The sequence below is a fragment of the Rana temporaria genome, chromosome 4 (assembly GCF_905171775.1).
Source record: "Rana temporaria chromosome 4, aRanTem1.1, whole genome shotgun sequence".
NCBI lineage: Eukaryota > Metazoa > Chordata > Amphibia > Anura > Ranidae > Rana > Rana temporaria.
The window spans coordinates 25481776-25501170 of NC_053492.1; positions in this window are offsets into that span (position 1 = coordinate 25481776).

Below are 19395 nucleotides of genomic sequence, written 5' to 3' on the forward strand. Positions count from 1 at the left end.
ATATAAGAATAACCAGGGAATAGTAAAAAAAAAAAGGCAAATATTCCCATCCAGGCCCTTCCCTTCAGGTCTGTTATTCATTTTTTAAAGTGGAACCCAGAACAACAAAAAACCCTTGGAAATCCTTGTGATGACCAAACATGGTCATGCCCATACTTGGTCAATGATGTCACTAGGGAGACCTAGAGTCAATTTGTTTATACTTAGCTGTCAACTGTCATTCACAGAGAGGATGATGGTGGTGGTCTGTGGTAGGATCTACGTAGCTGGACTTTTCACATTTTTATCTCTTACTCATTCACATGGGGGGGGGGAGCCATATCTGGTCGCCCCCTTTTTGTCAGAGGGAACTTTCAGATTCCAATAAGCCCCCTTTCTCGGAGACTCTGACAATTACTGAGCCAGGGTTGTAGGGAAGAGAAGAGGTCATTGCCCCCATCAATACCCAAGGTGCTTTACCAGGGTGGTTGCTTCTAGTGTTGCTCACGAATATTCGTATTGCGAATATTCGGCTCGAATATGGCATATTCGAGTATTCGCGATATATTTCGAATTTCGCGGTGAATATTCGCTATTCCGAATATTCAAATTTTTTCAATTTTATTTTTAGAACAGATCACATCCTAGAGATCTCCATCGACGTCTAAAAGCATTGCTGGTATGATTAGAGACCTTGGGCCGAGTAGCTGAAGCGATCATTTTATCTTGCCGAAAAATCGCAATGCGGTTATTCGGCAATCGGAATATCGCGCGATTATTTTCTCCGCCCTTCTTTTGCATCAGAGCCAATCAGAGTGCTCCTACCGCAGTTGTCGAAATTCCGCAATCAATTTCGCATTCGCATTTTGCGAAATTTCGATAAAATATCACGAATATTCTGAGCCAATCAGAGGGCTCCTACCGCAGTTGTCGAAATTCCGCAATAAATATCGCATTCGCATTTTGCGAAATTTCGATAAAATATCACGAATATTCTGAGCCAATCAGAGGGCTCCTACCGCAGTTGTCGAAATTCCGCAATAAATATCGCATTCGCATTTTGCGAAATTTCGATAAAATATCACGAATATTCTGAGCCAATCAGAGGGCTCCTACCCCAGTTGTCGAAATTCCGCAATAAATATCGCATTCGCATTTTGCGAAATTTCGATAAAATATCACGAATATTCTGAGCCAATCAGAGGGCTCCTACCGCAGTTGTCGAAATTCCTCAATAAATATCGCATTCGCATTTTGCGAAATTTCGATAAAATATCACGAATATTCTGAGCCAATCAGAGGGCTCCTACCGCAGTTGTCGAAATTCCACAATAAATATCGCATTCGCATTTTGCGAAATTTCGATAAAATATCACGAATATTCTGAGCCAATCAGAGGGCTCCTACCGCAGTTGTCGAAATTTCGCAATTATTTTCGCATTCGCAATAGCGAAATTTCGCAAACATTTCATCTCGATAAAATATCACGAATATTCTAATTTAGCGAATATTTCTCGAATATTCGGCTATATATTCGTGATATATCGCGAAATCGAATATGGCGTATTCTGCTCAACACTAGTTGCTTCCTTAACAATGATTAACAGCAGAAGAGGAAAGAGAAAAACCCACTGCTACTGTATCTGTGGAGTTTGACTCCTGTGGAACCAACTAAAAGACTGAGGCCTCGTACACACGGCCGAGGAACTCGACGTGCCAAACACGTCGAGTTCCTCGTCGAGTTCAGGGATGAAGCCGCCGAGGAGCTCGGCGGGCCGCCTTCTCCCATAGAACAACGAGAAAATAGAGAACATGTTCTCTATTTTCTCGACGAGTTCCTCGGCGGCTCCATCGGGCCAAAAGTGTACAGACGACAGAGTTTCTCGGCAGAATCCGGCTCTGACCGAGTTTCTCGCCGAATTCTGCCGAGAAACTCTGTCGTGTGTACGAGGCCTGACAAGCAGAATTCCCTCTGAACTTACGATCAAACCCAACTGGGAGCTGATCCCTATTTCTGATGGTAGCAATGGTGGAACATGTCTGACTGATTGGCTCAGCCACCTGTCTCCAATGCTTTGGAGCAGAAGAAGCCCTGCCCCCCACACCCCAAAGCACCTTCTCCCCATGTTGATGAGGACAAGGGCCTCTTCCCAACAACCCTGGCCATTGGTTGTCGGGGTCTGCGAGCGGGGGGCTTATTGGAATCTGGGAGCCCCCTTTAATAAGGGGGCCCCCAGATCCCAGCTCCCGCACCCTATGTGAATGAGTATGGGATACATCGTTCCCCTACCCATTGACCTGGAAAAAAAGTGGCAAAAATAAAACACACTACACTGGTTAATAAAAAAAATTTTTAGGCAGTTACGGGGGTCTCTTCCGACATGAAAGTCTATGTGACAGGTTGTAAACACAAGAGTGGGAGTTTTCTGTCGTTTTACATAATTTGCACATCTCCAGGTAGTCATCCAGTGGCGGTTCGTCCATAGAGGACTGGCTCTCAGCGCCACTGAGTCTAATAACATAGATTCATGCATTGCACGAATCTATGTTATTATCGCCGCTGCCGCTGTTCTATTCAGATGGTCGGCGCTCATGTCCGGCCATCTGAATAACGGCAGCCGGTTGGCTGTACGGAAGTGCCTATCAGAGCCAACGGCTTTTCCGAGTACAGCCCTCGTGTCCCGGAAGCTTATACAAGGAACGCAATAGGGATGCGCTCCTTGTATAAGACTGACAGGCGTCTCAGCCAATCAGGTTGGCCGATTCTGGCTACCGGTAACCTGATTTGCTGAGACGCCTGTCAGTCATCGAGGGCGGTAGAAGACATCAAGGGACGTGGATGGCTGACTCCAGTAAAGGTAAGTGCCGGGCGGGGGGGAAAGGGGCACTTTACAGGGCACAGCGGCGAAATCAATGGGCACAGTGGCGACAATAGGCACAGTGGGGACAATTAAAGGGCACAGCGGCGACAATTAAAGGGCACATCGGAGACAATTAAAGGGCACAGCGGTGACAATTAAAGGGCACAGCAGCGACAATTAAAGGGCACAGCGGCGACAATTAAAGGGCACAGCGGCGACAATTAAAGGGCACAGCGGTGACAATTAAAGGGCACAGCGGTGACAATTAAAGGGCACAGTGGTGACAATTGAGGGCACAGTGGTGACAATTGAGGGCACAGTGGCTGCGTTTGATGGCATGGCACAGTGGTGACAATTAATGGCACAGTGGCTGCGTTTGATGGCATGGCACAGTGGTGACAATTGAGGGCACAGTGGTGACAATTGAGGGCACAGTGGTGACAATTGATGGCACAGTGGCTGCGTTTGATGGCATGGCACAGTGGTGACAATTGATGGCACAGTGGCTGCATTTGATGGGCACAGTGGCTGCATTTGCGCCCCCCCAAAAATTTTGAGCACCAGCCGCCACTGTAGTCATCCAAAAATATAATCTGCAAAGTCTGATGGTTAAAACGGAAATTTGTTTGTGTTAACTGTAATGCCGCCTACACACGGTCGGAATTTCCGCCAGCAAATGTTCAATGTGAGCTTTTTGGAAATTCTGACCGTGTGTAGGCTCCATCGGACTAAAAGTTTGAGAGCAGGTTCTAAATTTTTCAGACGGATAAAATTCTGATCGGATATTCCGATAGTCTGTAGCAATTCCGGCGCGCAAAATTCCGACGCATGCTCGGAAACAATTTGACGCATGTCCGGAAGCATTGAACTTCATTTTCTCGGCTCGTCGTAGTCTTGTACGTCACCACGTTCTTGATGGTCGAAAGTTCAGAGAAATTTTGTGTGACCGTGTGTATGCAAGCCAAGCTTGAGCAGAATTCCGTCGGAAAAATCAGAAAGAATAAAACAAGGAAGAGTGACACACGGTATTTCTATTCCATGGAAACTGAGATATTTTTTTTTTTTATGTTGATGTAAGAATTAATTATGAAATATTCTAAACAGAACGTTCCTCGCTGTTCTCAGCCTAGAAACATATGGAGGAAGCCAGACGCAGTACAAAGTATTGCGGTGTTTGCCAGCATTGCACAGGACAATAAGTACTCACATAAAGGAGTATTTCAAGGTAACAAACACTGCAGTCCTGGTCAATGGTTCCATTCAGCTCAGTTCACAAAGCCGACACATCACACTGAGAGGCGCTAGATTCAAAAACGAGTCACATGTCTGAAAATAAAGAATCTTCTTCAGTTAAAAAAAAAAATGAACATTATATTGATGGCTCCGTCCTCTCTGCAATAAAATCAGCCCTTGTTTTTCCTTTTCGGTGTGCTCTGTTTTTTTTTCTCACTGCCCCCATATACAGGACACTGCCCCTGTACACTACTCACTGCCCCCGTACACTTCTCACTGCCCCCGTGCACTGCTTACTGCCCCCTGTACACAGCTCACTACCCCCCGTACACTACTCACTGCCCCCGTGCACTGCTTACTGCCCCCGTGCACTGCTCACTGCCCCCGTGCACTGCTTACTGCCCCCTGTACACTACTCACTGCCCCCTGTACACTGCTTACTGCCCCCTGTACACTACTCACTGCCCCCGTACACTGCTTACTGCCCCCGTACACTTCTCACTGCCCCCGTGCACTGCTCACTGCCCCCCGTACACTACTCACTGCCCCGTACACTTCTCACTGCCCCCGTGCACTGCTCACTGCCCCCCGTACACTACTCACTGCCCCGTACACTTCTCACTGCCCCCGTGCACTGCTCACTGTCCCCCGTACACTGCTCACTGCCCCCGTGCACTGCTTACTGCCCCCTGTACACTACTCACTGCCCCTGTGCACTTCTCACTGCCCCCGTGCACTGCTCACTGCCCCCTGTACACTACTCACTGCCCCCGTGCACTGCTTACTGCCACCTGTACACTGCTCACTACCCCCCATACACTACTCACTGCCCCCGTGCACTGCTTACTGCCCCCGTGCACTGCCCACTGCCCCCGTACACTGCTTACTGCCCTCGTACATTGCTCACTGCCCCCTGTACACTGCTCACTACCCCCCGTACACTATTCACTGCCCCGTGCACTACTCACTACCCCCTGTACACTGCTCACTACCCCCTGTACACTGCTCACTACCCCCCGTACACTACTCACTGCCCCCGTGCACTGCTCACTACCCCCTGTACACTGCTCACTACCCCCCGTACACTACTCACTGCCCCCGTGCACTGCTTACTGCCCCCCGTACACTACTCACTGCCCCTGTACACTTCTCACTGCCCCTGTGCACTGCTCACTGCCCCCGTGCACTGCTTACTGCCCCCTGTACACTACTCACTGCCCCCGTGCACTGCTTACTGCCACCTGTACACTGCTCACTACCCCCCGTACACTACTCACTGCCCCTGTGCACTGCTTACTGCCCCCTGTACACTGCTCACTACCCCCCGTACACTACTCACTACCCCCGTGCACTGCTCACTACCCCCTGTACACTGCTCACTACCCCCCGTACACTACTCACTGCCCCCGTGCACTGCTTACTGCCTCCGTGCACTGCTCACTGCCCCCGTACACTGCTCACTGCCCTCGTACATTGCTCACTGCCCCCAGTACACTACTCACTGCCCCCGTACACTTCTCACTGTCCCCATACACTGCTCACTGCCCCCATACACTACTCACTGCCCCGTACACTGCTCACTGACCCCTGTACACTACTCACTGCCCCCCGTACACTGCTCACTGCCCCCTGTACACTGCTCACTGACCCCCATACACTACTCACTGCCCCCCGTACACTGCTTACTGCTCTCCTACATTGCTCACTGCCCCCAGTACACTACTCACTGCCCCCGTACACTTCTCAATGCCCCCGTACACTTCTCAATGCCCCCGTACACTGCTCACTGACCCCATACACTACTCACTGCCCTGTACACTGCTCACTGACCCCCGTACACTGCTCACTGCCCCCGTACACTGCTCACTGCCCCCAGTACACTACTCACTGCTCCCCGTACACTGCTCACTGCCCCCATATACAGGTCACTGCTCCCGCACACTACTCACTGCTCAGTGCTCCCCGTACACTGCTCACTGCCCTCTTACACTACTCACTGCCCCTGTATACAGGTCACTGCCCCCCGTATACAGCTCACTGCCCCCGTACATTGTTCACTGCCTTCTGTAAACTGTTCATTGCCAATGATCAATACAATAATCCCTGCCACAAAGAGTGGGGGCCCCATCATGATTTCTAATGGTGGCCCTGGTGGCGCAGGAATTTGCTGGATCCACTAGGAGGGTGAGTCTGTCCTTTGAAGAGAACCCAGCCCTGGTGGCACAGGAATTTGCTGGATCCACTAGGAGGGTGAGTATGTCCTTTGAAGAGAACCCAGCCCGGGTGGCACAGGAATTTGCTGGATCCACTAGGAGGGTGAGTATGTCCTTTGAAGAGAACCCAGCCCTGGTGGCACAGGAATTTGCTGGATCCACTAGGAGGGTGAGTACCGGTATGTCCTTTGTAGAGAACCCAGCCCTGGTGGCACAGGAATTTGCTGGATCCACTAGGAGGGTGAGTATGTCCTTTGAAGAGAACCCAGCCCTGGTGGCACAGGAATTTGCTGGATCCACTAGGAGGGTGAGTCTGTCCTTTAAAGAGAACCCAGCATAACAGGTAAGGGGGGATGGGGAGGCTGAAGTTCACTTCTGTGAACTGAGCCTATAATTCGGATTACAGGGAAGTCTATGGAAAGATGGATAAGGAAGCTCATGTGATTGATGAGGGTCTGTAAGGTAAGTGTCAGGAGGAATAAGTGATCGTTTGTCATTCATGATGAAAGAGAGTGACACCTTTGAAGGTCTGATAATAAATATATCCATTACATCCACCTTTGTCTCCCGCATAAGAATATTGTAGAATGAAACATTGCAAATATTGAAATAATTCTTCAGCACAAACAGGATTTGGGGCTTCCCATGAATTCCATGTTGCATGATCCCCAGCAGACAGATAGGGGTGTTCACGGGGGCTTGCAGCATTAGGTTGCCAAGGCAACTGGAGAATCCTGTTTCTATGGCAACAGAACGCTGTGCGCTAAGGGCAGGTTGCAGCAGAGTTGCAGACGTGATGAGAACAATTATTACTGCTTCCAAGACCTTGACGACAAATACAATTTTAGGATCAACGACGTTTCAGAGATGGAGGTCCCCTCTTTTTCTAATAACGTCCGCACGAGGCTAACGATGCCAGGATGGCACAGTGGCGGGCATTTATGACCAACCACGCCCTGCATAGGCAAAGCACAGGTTTCCGGCCAAATTACCAGAGGGGCAGTTAAATGCTGGTTTAGTCAAGGTATGCAGGCTTAAGGTTTAATACCCACTGGCAAAACACACTGCTTTTTAGCAAACGTTCCGGCGTCATTATTTGTTAATGGCACCCCTATGGCATTTTTTTTTTTTTGCGTTTGTGAAACCCTATGGTGCCACAACACCATTCAGTTCCATTTCACGCACGTTTTAAAAAAAAAAGTTTAGGGGACTTATTTTCCAACATTTCTCGTGGGTACATCAAATGAATAGGCTGCTGTACCCGTGACACGTGCACGCACAAGCGCACGCTTAAATGTGCACCTAGGCTTTGGTGTATTTTAGTGGGCTCTATGCATTCAGGGACGAATTCCGGAAACTCAGGTCTTCTGCGTTCAGCCCCATCCACCGGCAGCCTGCCACAGAAATAGTTTAGGTTTACACTAGCTTTAACCACTTGCTTACTGGAAACGTAAACCTCCTTCCTGCCCAGACTAGTTTTCAGCTTTCAGCGCTCTCACTCTTTGAACGACAATTGCCCAGTCATACAACACTGTACCCAAATTTTTTCCCCCACGAAAAGAGCTTTCTTTTGGTAGTATTTGATCACCTCTGCGGTTTTTATTTTTTGTTAACATTTTTTTAAAAGACTGCATTTAAAAAAAAGTTTGGACTTTGCCGCATTAAGGGGGCCAATGGACGGGGCCATGTATTGTAAAATCTTGGAGGAGAACCTTCTTCCCTCACCCAGAACACTGAAGATGGGTCGTGGATGGGTCTTCCAGCATGACAATGACTCAAAACATTCCGCCAAGGCAACAAACGAGTAGCTCAAGAAGAAGCACCTTAAGGTCATGGAGTGGCCTAGCCAGTCCCCAGACCTTAATCCTATGGAAAATTTATGAAGGGAGCTGAAACTTCGAGTTGCCAAGTGACAGCCAAGAAACCTTAAGGATTTAGAGAAGATCTGGAAAGAAGAGTGGACCAAAATCCCTCCTGAGATGTATGGAAACCTGATCACCAACTACAAGAAACGTCTGACCTCTGTGCTTCCCAACAAGGGTTTCTCCACCAAGTACTAAGTCATGTTTAGCTTCAGGATCAAATACTTATTTTCTGTACAAAAAAACACAAAGATGGATCCTGGACTTTCTACCCCCCCCCCCCCCCAAATGGCTTCTGTCTCTTAACGGATCAGTGCACACTCTCAGTAAGGAGCACTTGGTTCCCTTTAAAATAACCTCTACAGACCCCAGCTAGAATCTGCCCATCCACCTGGCTGTCTCAAAGAGTATCCAAGAGCAAAGGACTCCTGAACAGACTTGTTTGTTTATTTCTCACAGTCACTGGGAAAACTGGTTGGTTAAGGCACCTAGCAGCTGTCTTCATTGTAGGCCCTGAGGATGTAGAAGTACTCACACCTTCCTTGTCGTGAAGCTGTAGGTGAAACTACTTTCAGGCCTTTCGTTGGGCTAGTTTCTTTCCTGACTGTCCTTCCCCGGTTGACTGCAGGCAGTCGAGATCACTCTCTCAACTTACTTTCCTGCCTTAAACCTGGAGGCAGAACCCCCCTTCCCAGGCTACACAGCAGTAACTCAGCAATCCATCTTCCACCCAACTCTCTCTTGCTGGCCAGGCTCCCCAATATTTAACCACTTGCTTACTGGGCACATAAACCCCCTTCAATCCCAGGCGAAATTTCAGCTTCCGGCACTGCGTCGCTTTAACTGACATTTGCGCGGTCGTGCGACGTGGCTCCCAAACAAAATTGACGTCCTTTTTTCCCCACAAATAGAGATTTATTTTGGTGGTATTTGATCACCTCTGCGGTTTTTATTTTTTGCGCTATAAATAAAAAAAGGGCGAAAATTTTTAAAAAATATATATATTTTTTACTTGTTGCTATAATAAATATCCCAATTTTTTTTTAAAAAAAACATTTTTTTTTCTCAGTTAAGGCCGATACGTATTTTTCGACATATTTTTGTAAAAAAAAAAAAAAAAAAAATCGCAATAAGCGACTGGTTTGCGCAAAAGTTATAGCGCCTACAAAATAGGGGACAGAATTATTATTTTTTTTATTATTATTTTTTTACTAGTAATGGTGGCGATCTGCGATTTTTATTGAGACTGCGATATTGCGGCGGACGTATCGGACACTTTTGACACAAATTTGGGACCATTCACATTTATGCAGCGATCAGTGCTATAAAAATGCACTAATTACTGTATAAATGTGACTGGCAGGGAAGGGGTTAACACTAGGGGTGAGGAAGGGGTTAACTGTGTAGCCTGGGTGTGTTCTAACTGTGTGGGGGGAGGGGGGTGACTGGGGGAGGTGACCGATGCTGTGTCCCTATGTAAAGGGACACAGCATCGGTCTCCTCTCCTCTGACAGCACGTGGAGCTCTGTGTTTACACACAGAGCTCCACGTCCCTGCTGTGTTACCGACAATCGCGTGTACCCGGCGGAAATCGCGCCCGCCAGGCACACGCATCGGCTCCCAAGCGATGCGACGGGACAGTGACGTCCACTTGGCACTTGAGAGCCGCGCTGTGGACGTCTTTTGTCTATAGCGCGGGTCTCAAGTGGTTAAAGGGGTTGTAAAGGTAAAAAAAAAATCACCTTAATGCATTCTATGCATTAAGGTAAAAAAACTTCCGACAATACCCCCCGTTATACTTACCTGACTAATCGAAGGCCCCGAGATCCTCTTCGCCGCTCAGTCTGGCCGTTGATTGGCTAGAGCGGATTGATTTAAAGCAGCGCAGCCATTGGCTGGCGCTGCTGTCAATCACATCCAATGACGCGGCGGGCCGAGGGGCTATGGCCGCACATTGTATCACAGGAGCACGCCCGCAAGGACTCCACACAATGCGAGGGAGCTCGCATGAATGTGTGGAGTTCTTGCGGGGAGGACCAGAGACAGCCGCCGAGGGTCCCCAGAAGACGTGGATCGGGGGCCACTCTGTGCAAAACGAGCTGCACAACGGAGGTAAGTATGACATGTTTGTTATTTTTAAAAAAAATATATATATTTACAACCCCTTTAACCACTTAAGCCCCGGACCATTTTGTTGCTAAATGACCGGGCCATTTTTTGCGATTCGGCACTGCGTCGCTTTATCTGACAATTGCGCGGTCGTGCGACGTGGCTCCCAAACAAAATGTGTGTCCTTTTTTCCCCACAAATAGAGCTTTCTCTTGGTGGTCTTTGATCACCTCTGCGGTTTTTATTTTTTGCGCTATAAACAAAAATAGAGCGATCATTTTGAAAAAAATTCAATATTTTTTACTTTTTGCGATAATAAAAATCCCCCAAAAAGATATAAAAAAAAATGTTTTCCTCAGTTTAGGCCAATACGTATTCTTCTACATATTTTTGGTAAAAAAATCACAATAAGCGTTTATTGATCGGTTTGCGAAAAAGTTATAGCGTCTACAAAATAGGGGATAGTTTTATAGCATTTTTATTAATATATATATTTTTACTAGTAATGGCAACGATCTGCGATTTTTATCGTGAGTCCGACATTATGGCGGACACTTCGGACACTTTTGACACATTTTTTAGACCATTTTTACAGCGATCAGTGCTATAAAAAGGCACTGGTTACTGTGAAAATGACACTGGCAGTGAAGGGGTTAACCACTAGGTGACGCTGTAGGGGTTAAGTGTACCCTAAGGTGTGATTCTTACTCTAGGGGGGCGTGGCTTGCTGTGACACTTCACTGATCGTGTTCCTGATGACAGGGAACACGATCAGTGACAGTGTCAGCTAGGCAGAACAGGGAGATGTTGTGTTTACACTCACATCTCCCCATTCTATGTCTCTGTGAGACGATCGCAAGTATGCCCCAGCGGCGATCAAGTCCACGGCACCTGCGGGCGTGCTCATGGAGATCACGGCGGGCGCGCCCCCCCCCCCTGCATGAACCGATTCTTAAAGGGGACGTATATATATGTCCTTCTGCCTGCCCGTGCCATGCTGCAGACGTATATATGCGTGCGGCGGACGGCAAGCGGTTAAGGGCTGGTTCGACCACCTTGCCATCCCTCTTGCCGGAGAAAGGGGGGGTTTAGAGCTGCGCCATAGCACCCGGACTCAGTATGATCAATAGTCCATATATAATATTGGTTCTCTGCAGGGACTGGTTCGATGGAAAGAAAGTCTATGGTGCTTCCAAAATAGGCATAAATCTGCTACACATGGAGTATTTCAATCACCACCGTGATATCACAGCACACTTCACTCTTCCGTGAGAGCCCACCACCAGTTGATACAAGCAGCTTACCAGATAGGCTGCATAAAACAGCAGTCGGCTATAACCCAGCCGCGGCCTTTGGGGAGAGATCTCGCTCCCTGGATCAGAATCCACACCTTAGCTCAGCAGACTTGACAGCACACCACCGTACGATCATGCATAACAATGGCAAACATAGTGTAATTCCGCAAAGGACTTTTAATTAAAATAGACAGTAAAAAATGTACTCACATTTTTAAAGAAATAAGCAAGCATTTAAAAGAGTTTTGTTGCCGGCCGGCGAACACATGAATGGAGCCCTTCCTCCTGAGCGTGATGACGCCACTGCACGTCCTTGCAGACGCGTTTCGTCATTGGACGTTGTCAATGGGATAGGGCGTTACAGTGAATCATCCTTTATATTGGCTCAAACCTCGCCATGAGGTGTAAGCAAGATACTGGAGACGCCATCAAACTGCCAATACTCAACCATGGTTCATATCCAAACATATCGGAATCGAAATTATACTAAAAAAACAAACCGACACCCCTTCTATACTGCGGACAAGCACTACCGCTCATACTGAGTATACATGTAGAGCAGAAAATTTATTCGCAAAAAAGGGGGAACTATATTTAGAAGAGACAGACGGAAAAAACGTCCGGAGTCAGGTCATCAGCAGTGAAAGCCTTAACTTGGCTCAAGCCTCTCCAGGGTGACATCTAGTGGAATATTGACAAACTCCACCAGAGGAACAACCTTTGAAGAAAAAATATAAACAATAAATAAATAAATAACGTGTAGATAATGATAGCTCACTGGGGGATTGATAGCTGCCAAACCCAGGAGCTAGGCTTGGTCTTAGCTAGACCAAAGTGTACAATTACAAAATATTAACGTGAAACAAAATTATATATATAATACAATTATAAGCTCAATAGAGTTCGTATGGATAAATAAAATTAAAATTAGGAAAACTAATTAACTCCATACTCATAATATAACTGAACAACTCCAATAAGTAGTTATTCGTGTGTGCTATGAAGTAGTAAAACTTCACATAAATACATAGTGAATAAATTAAATAAGGTGCAGGTTACTTATGAATAAATAGTGGATGGGCCTTATGGTGGAGATTTTTTTTTTCCTTTTTGGAGCTAGTGATAAACCCTCCTAAAGGCTCTCCCCCGTACGGATTGCTACACATCATAGTAAGTTTACATAAAATATTCCATCTAAATAAATAAACCAACTATACCCTCAAAACAAGATAAAACAAGACAACAGGTGGACATAGGATCTAATCTTCATTAGGCATTATTAATGAACGCGTTGACATCTGTTTCGATGTTCAAACCGTATGGGGCATACGTTTTCAGGCGATATATCCAACTCATCTCCATTTTTGAGATGAATCTAACCAAATGAGTTCCCCTCCAGTTGGGTTTAAATTTGTCGATCCCCAGAAACAAAGTGTTTGATGTATTTTTATCATGTTTAAGCAGGTAATGTTTGGAGACAGAGTGATTTTTGAAGCCAGAAAGTACATTGGTTATATGTTCATTGACCCTGACTTGTAAGGCCCGTTTGGTCCATCCCACATATTGCAGGCCACATGGGCACTGCAACAGGTAGACCACCACTGTAGAGGCACAATTCAGGGTTTTATAGTGTGTTCCTGTCCTGTAGCGGTAGAAGTGAAGGTGGTAATGCATATCTGAACACAAGAATTCAGAGAGCAAACTCTACATCTTCTACATTTGTAGTAACCCGTTAACTGTTCAAAAAAATCCAAGACCTCCTGTAGGGGGATTTAGGACATTAACGGCTATCTGAGATCTCAGAGGTTGTGCCCCTCTGAAGATAACTCTCGGTTTCTCAGGAAGAACCTCTTTTAATACATTATCATTTAGCGCCAGATGCCAGTGTTTGTTAATTAGATGTTTTATATTCTTATGCTGGACCGAGTAGGTCGTGATGAAAGGAACCCCTATTGGAAATTGTTTACCTTGTACTGGAACCTTCTCGACCAGGAGATCAGCACCTTCTGGCCTCCGCCCACTAACTTCTAGAAACTTCTCCAAGGTTCTAGAATTAGGGGGAGGTAACAAAGGCCTGAGCTGTAGAGCTGTAGAGCCCTCCAGCCTGACCTAAAGTAAACCCCCTGACTCATGCCCAGGCTTCTTACAATCCTCTGTCTATGCCACACAACTAAGATAAGTACACAAGATGGTGCTACCGATACAAAAATCCATACAACAGTGGCAGTTGGTGAAGGTTTAGGATGGGGGCGACAGACCCCGCCCTTCTTTTTTACCCCTTCCACTTCTCATAAGCCTCGCCCCTTAGAATCCACCCACTCAGTCCCATGTATTCTACTTGCTTCCACCCATACTGTCAGGAGTATACAGCCCCATAATCACAGGACAGATTATACAGCTCCAAAATCACAGGACAGAGTATATAGCTCAGCCTCACAGATCAGGGTGTATAGCCCAGCATTATTGATACCGTATTTTCCGGCGTATAAGATGACCTTTTGGATGCAAAAAAATGCATCCAAAGTCGGGCTGTGGGCATCCATGATTTAAAAGCCGCGCCTCCTCCTCAGACTGTTCCGTGATAGGCGGAACACAATTTTTCCCAGCAGGGCCTCTGTTCAGTGTTCCACCTATCACGGATGCCTTCTCATCCTTGGACGAGAGGACATCCTGGAAGCCAGAATCTGCAAAAAAATAAGGTAGGGAGATCGTCTTGGCCGGCACAGCGGGGGCAAGTGATGACACAGTTGAGGTAAGTGATGGCACAGTGGGGGCAAGTGATGGCACGGTGGGGGCAAGTGATGGCACAGTGGAGGCAAGTGATGGCACAGTGGAGGCATGTAATGCAATGTAATGGCACAGTGAGGCATGTAATGTAATGGCACAGTGAGGCATGTAATGGCACGGTGAGATTTGAAAAAAGCCTGTTTCTGTCAGCGGTTGTTCCTGTCAGTGGTTGTTCCGGCTACCCCTCAGCTTCCAGAAAGACTAGTAGGAAGGGGGTAGTCTTATATGGTGAGTATATCCCAAAACCAAAATTTTTACTGGAAAAATAGGGGGTCGTCTTATACGCCCAGTCGTCTTATACGCCGGCAAATACAGTAGGTATATATAGCCCAGAATTACAGATAGATGAATATAGCCCAAAATTACAGATAGGTGTATATAGCCCAGTATTACAGATAGGTGTATATAGCCTAGCATTACAAATAGGTGTATATAGCCCAGTATTACAGATAGGAATATATAGTCCAGTATTACAGATAGGTATATATTTCCCAACATTACAGATAGGTGTATATAGCCCAGCATTACAGATAGGTGTATATAGCCCAGCATTACAGATAGGTGTATATAGCCCAGCATTACAGATAGGTGTATATAGCCCAGCATTACAGATAGGTGTATATAGCCCAGCATTACAGATAGGTGTATATAGCCCAGCATTACAGATAGGTGTATATAGCCCAGCATTACAGATAGGTGTATAGGGCCCAGCATTACAGATAGGTGTATATAGTCTATAATACTCTTCCTTTGGCTCTTCGGTCATGGTAGGTGTTTTTTTTTGTTTCATACCAGGTGGTAGGTGTTTTTTTTGGTTTCCACTACTTCAGCTGGTAGGGTTTCAATCACTTGTTCAATTTCTGTGTTTACAAATCACAGCTCTGCACTCTGTGTCTAACCACCCTGAACTCTGCACTCTGTATGTAATGCAATCCTGGTATTTAATGCCCATTTAAGACCCTTCTACTGAGTGTGAAATCTGACCACACCCACTATTTGATGTGATTTGGAGGGTGTGTGTAGGCGAGGGTTTTGGGGGTTTATCGTTGAGTTCCAGTACCTACTGTTTGAGAAAAAAAGCCCTGCATCTAAGATATATATCCCAGGAAGCTGAAGCTGTAGTACATGTCATTCTCACCTAAAGGGGGCGGGCTGGGGTTGAATCCTAATTAAAGGGGTGGTTCCCCCTAAAACAAATTTCTAACAATAGATTCGTAAGACCCGTTACACTGCGGGTAGGCTGGCTTTTGTTTTTGTTTTTTCGTACATACCGAGATCTCGCCGTTTCGTCCCTTGGCGGTGGGCGTTCCTAGTTGAATTAGAGGGAACCACCCCTTTAAAAATAAAAGTAAACTAGAAGAAAAGCATAAAAGTTGGCTTCTTACAATTGTGGAGGGGGAAAAATTAGCATTAGCGCAAATGTGAAGGTCAAGTCAAAGAACCTTTGTGAACATTGAGGTCTTTCCTTGTTAAGGTGGAACTATAGCTGAGGGATCAACAAATGCATATGCCTTTGCATGGGGGGAAGAGGGGACTTTAGCCACTTGCCGGACAGGCAAATGGGCATACAGGTACGTCCCTTTAAATTTTCCGCCCCTGTCGCAAGCTCCGTGATCGTGCCCGCGGGACCCATGGACTTGATGTCTGCCGGTGTTTCGTGATCGTGTGTCACAAAGCTGCAGAACAGGGGACGCCTGTGAAAACAAGCGCCTAGTGACAGGACACTGATTGTCTGCTCCCTCTCATCGGAAGCAGTGATCAGTGTCGTGTCACCCACTAGCCCATCCCCCAGACAGTTAGAATCACTCCCTAGGACACAATTAAAGGGGTTATAAAGGTACCATTTTTTTTCCTAAATAGATTTCTTTACCTTAGTGCAGTCCTCCTTCACTTACCTCATCCTTCCATGTTGCTTTTAAATGTCCTTATTTCTTCTGAGAAATCCTCACTTCCTGTTCTTCTGTCTGTAACTCCACACAGTAATGCAAGGCTTTCTCCCTGGTGTGGAGTGTCATGCTCGTCCCCCTCCCTTGGACTACAGGAGGGTCAAGACACTCTCTACGTTTCAGATAGAGAAAGGAGCTGTGTATTAGTGGGCGAAAGCCTTGCATTACTGTGTGGAGTTACAGACAGAAGAACAGGAAGTGAGGATTTCTCAGAAGAAATAAGGACATTTAAAAGCAAAATGGAAGGATGAGGTAAGTGAAGGAGGACTGCACTAAGGTAAAGAAATCTATTTAGGAAAAAAAATTGTACGTTTAAAACCCCTTTAAGTGTGTCCTAGGGAGTGATTCTAACTGTCTGGGGGATGGGCTAGCAGTGACACGACACTGATCACTGCTCCCGATGAAAGGGAGCAGACAATCAGTGTCCTGTCACTAGGCGCTTGTTTTCACAGGCGTCCCCCGTTCTGCAGCTCTGTGACACACGATCACGGAACACCAGCAAACATCAAGTCCACAGGTCCCGCGGGCACGATCAGGGAGCTCACGTCAGGGGCGGCAAATTTAAAGGGACGTACCTGTATGCCCATTTGCCTGTCCGGGAAGTGGTTAAAGTTCCCTCTTCCCCCCATGCAAAGGCATATGCATTTGTTGATCCCTCAGCTATAGTTCCAGCTTAACAAGGAAAGACCTCAATGTTCACAAAGGTCCTTTGACTTGACCTTCACATTTGCGCTAATGCTAATTTTTCCCTCTCCACAATTGTAAGAAGCCAACTTTTATGCTTTTCTTCTAGTATACTTTTATTTTTAATTAGGATTCAACCCCAGCCTGCCCCCTTTAGGTGAGAATGACAAGGTAAAGGAAGCTATTTAGGAAAAAAAAATTGTACCTTTACAACACCTTTAATCCCTTCCTTGCCCACTAGTGGTTAACCCTTTCACTGCCAGTCACATTTACACAGGAATCAGTGCATTTTTATGGCACTGATCGGCGCTGTATAAATGTGAATGGTCCCAAAATAGCGCCAAAAGTGTTCAATGTGTCCGCCATAATGTCACAGTCATGATAAAAATCGCTGATCGCCACCATTACTAGTAAAAAAAATTATTAATAAAAATGCCATAAAACTATCCCCTATTTTGTAGACGCTATAACTTTTGCGCAAACCAATCAATAAACGCTTATTGCGTGTTTTTTTTTTTTTACCAAAAATATGTAGAAGAATACGTATCGGTCTAAACTGAGGGAAAAAAATGTATATCTTTTTTGTGGATATTTATTACAGCAAAAAGCAAAAATATTAATTTTTTTTCAAAATTGTTGCTCTATTTTTGTTTATAGCGCAAAAAAAATAAAAAAACACAGAGGCGATCAAATACCACCAAAAGAAAGCTCTATTTGTGGGGAAAAAAAGGACATCAATTTTGTTTGGGAACCACGTCGCACGTCCGCGCAATTGTCAGTTAAAGCGACGCAGTGCCGAATCACGAAAAGTGCTCTGGTCTTTGGGCAGCCATATGGTCCGGGGCTGAAGTGGTTAAACATTTTTATTTATATAAAAAAAAAAAAAATGTAACACTTTTCTTAAGCAGTTGGCGCTGAACACAAACAAATATGTGGCCTCTTGCTGCGTGCAATAGCAACAACAGTGCTGTGCCGAGAGCACAGTGATCGACAGCTCACGGAAAGTTCTTGATCGATGCTTGTGATTGGGACTTTTCCGATCATGTGACCGCCATGACAGCCAATCACGACAGTCAAATGGCCATAAGTCCTGCCCTGCCTCCTTGCATAGCAAACCCCTTAAAGGGCCAGCGGTAGCCAGTGCCAAGGAGTTACATTATTTTTATCACTTTTATTGCTGTCACAAGTCATGTAAACATCATTTGTGATAGCAATAGGCACATGACAGTTATTCTTTATAGACAAATCAGGGATCTTTTAGACCCTAGATGTCTCCTCTGCCCTAAAAGCATCTGATCAAACCAAGATCAGTGTGATCAGTGTGATCAAATGCTTTCCTTTTTTTTTTATTATGCTGTTTACATCCAGGGAAACCAGAAGTGCCAATAGCACTCATCGCTTTCAGTTTCCTATACCATAGCATCAGAGACCTTCCAACTCACCATGGGCTCTATGGTAAGCTAGTTACCACCTGTAAAGAAATTCAGCGGCTAATTGGCCACTCAGATGGCTTTTACAAAAACGATGATCACGTCCTAAAAGTTAATACATTTTAAAAATAGCTAGATCAGGTTTTGATCTAGGACAGTGTCAAGTTTATGTTCAGGTCAGCTTTCACTGCCATAGGGTCAAAGATCACAGCATAAGTCAAAGGTCAGGGTCAAAGTAGGATTAAAAAAAGTATGTAAATTTTGTTAACATTAATTATAACACAAGCTGTTATTGCTTAGATTCAACTAGCATACAGAATCTTAATTTCCTATTGTTGTTTAAAGCGGGAGTTCACCCGAAAAAAAAATTTGAACCTTAGATTGGGCCTAATTACGGGAAGCAGAATCGGGTGTTTTGGTTAAAATCAATGCAGTACTTACCTTTTTTGAGATAGATGTTCTCCCGCCGCTTCCGGGTATGGTCTTCGGGACTGGGCGTTCCTATTTGATTGACAGCCTTCCGACGGTCGCATACAGCGCGTCACGAGTTGCCGAACGTCGGTGCGGCATTATACGGCGCCTGCGCACCGACGTTCGGCTACTTTCGGAAACTGGTGACGCGCTGTATGCGAGGTCGGAAGGCTGTCAATCAAGTAGGAACGCCCAGTCCGGCAGCCCATACCCGGAAGCGGCTAGAACATCTATCTCAAAAAAGGTAAGTACTGCATTGATTTTAAACAAAACACCCGATTCTGCTTCCCGTAATTAGGCCCAATCTAAGGTTAAAAATTGAGTTTTTGGGTGAACCTCCACTTTAAGCATTAAATGGCACTGCTGTGTTCCTAGACCTGTAAACAGTTAGGCCCGGATTCACATACAGCGGCTCATATTTATGCCGCCATAGCGTATCTCCTTTACACTACGCCGACGCAGCGCAGAGAGGCAAGCACTGGATTCACAAAGCCAGTGCTGCCAAAACTGTGCTGGGTTTCCTAG